Genomic DNA, 2,354 nt, shown 5'->3' on the forward strand with positions numbered 1-2,354 from the left:
CTGAGAACGGATCGGGAGTCCGTAGTCTTTGAGAGTGTGTCTGGGGCGTAACGCACCCGAAGACTAAAATTAATTTTCCATATGCTTTGCGGATTGACCCACGACGACTAGACTTCTGGCAGCCTTCAATCATGCGAAAAATGTGCTAATTGCAATAGAAATACAATTTCAATCGTAAAATAAATCAGGGGGAATAGAGAAAGGTCCAGAATGGGCTTAAAGTAATCTTATACTAGTAAAAAGGAGGAATGCAATTTCAAAGCAAAGTTCGCTTAAATATTTACCATATAGACAATTAATTAACAATAGAATTTTATATTATTTTAAGTCAATAATTAAACAGGTTAAAATTAAAAAAAAAAATATTTTGGTTGTTCTATAATATATTTTGCAGTTTTATTTACCATATACCATTTTCATCTTCTTAACTTATAGAGTTGAATGCAAGAAAGATGAAGTTTCAAAATTTCCCTAAAAAGTATTCGACACCTGAAAGGAAAACTTCAATCTGGCCAAAATCTGCTAATTGCAGTGGAAATATAGTTTCTATCGTAAAATTAATCAGTAAGAGTGTAAAAAGTGCCAAAGCCAAGGGAAAAACTTTTTTGACTAATGAAGCGCAAAAATCAAAATAAAAATCTATGATGGCTGAACTGAAAGATTGAGAGATTGGCAAGAAATTAGTTGTTGAAAATGAATTGCACTAATATCGAATTTCACACTGCTGCGCTAATGGCCGACAGTCGCAGCAGCAGCAGCAACTGCATTTGACGACGGCAACAACAAAGCGGCAGCAACAACTAAATGCAATCAACATGTGTTTGCAATTGTTGCTGTAGTTTTTGTTGCTGTGTCCGCTTTTTTTCTTTTTTTTTTAGCTAATGTGCAAAGCGCTGATTGGACGAAGCCTGACCGCAAAAATGGAAATTATGATGAGGCCCCGTTTGAGTAAAGAGCACAGCAACAGCATCCACCGACTAACAACCAACAACTAACAACCACTAACTCGCATCCCAAGCTGGTTTCACTTTTGGGCGAGGAGCTTTGTTATTTAGTTGTCGTTTTATTTTACCGATTTCGGTTTTTTTCAACCTTTTTGCGAACTTTCCGTAAGCCAGCCAATAACAAACTATAACTAACAACGTCAACCGATATGAAGCTGCAAGTTTATTGGTCAATCCGCAGAGTAAGGTGTCGATTTTTGTTGTATTGGATTTGCGGTTTGTTGTTTTTTTTTTGTTTTTGCCGTTAATTTGACTTCAAGCTGCCATTATATCGAACATGTGCATATATAACAAGTTGGGCGGGCATTCAGATATTTATATACCTTTACGAAAAGTAGCAAAACGGAATAAAATACAACGGATTTATAATTTGGTAAACATTTAAAGTCAATATTGATTTTTTTTTGAAGGAACAAATACATTTATTTGAACAAGGTAATCAATATTCAATAAAGTAATTGAAATAACAATAATAGTGTGATTTCGTGGCCAATATGATTTGCAATATAATAATAATATAAATTTAAACAAAATTATTTAACAGCTTAGGAAACTGAAGATCTAAATTGTATAAATTAGATTTTCTAGTATTTCTAATTTTAATTTTTCTCTAAGTGTTCCTGCAATCAAATCGCCTAAGTTGGCCCCAACGCGTTGTCACCATTGAAGATTTAGTGCTGGCCATTAAACAACCAATTGGCAAGATTTCAATACGCAGACCGATACTTGCGTTAGGCTAATGACGGAATTATAAGCCAGAATGCCACGCGAGACACCAGAAACGAGAACTGGGACGCAAACTGTGAATAAAAAGCAGACCAACCCGGAGGAGGCCCGCCCCTAAGCGTAAAGAAAACCAGCTACCTGGACGGCTGGCTTAATTTATGTACCTGATTATGCTATGGAAACCTCCCAACAAATCAATTGGAAACAAGTAAGAGAAAAGCAAAATAATCAAAAGGCAATGAGTACGAGCGAGGCATTTAATTGGCTTCATTTGCCTGTGGGTAGGTGGAGCCAACAAAGTATTTCGCATGCGAATGGCAGGTGTATTTGGCAGATCAGACTGTGTAGATGACCTGGTAAAAATGCCTATAATATCGTAAAATAATAATATAATATTTATAAATATATTGCATTTTAACCATTTGTCTTAAGCTGAAAAATATTTTTAAAAATTATACAACACATTTGATAATTTTATTTCAAACCCAATTTGGTGGTTCAAAAATAAAACACATTTTATTGATGCTATCAAACTTTTAGATTTAATATTTATTTAAATTCACTTGACCACTGGAAAACTTCAAAGTAAATAAATAATATTTTTTGAACAAAAGCTATCAGTAT

This window comes from Drosophila takahashii, chromosome 3L, assembly GCF_030179915.1.
Source record: "Drosophila takahashii strain IR98-3 E-12201 chromosome 3L, DtakHiC1v2, whole genome shotgun sequence".
Taxonomy (NCBI): domain Eukaryota; kingdom Metazoa; phylum Arthropoda; class Insecta; order Diptera; family Drosophilidae; genus Drosophila; species Drosophila takahashii.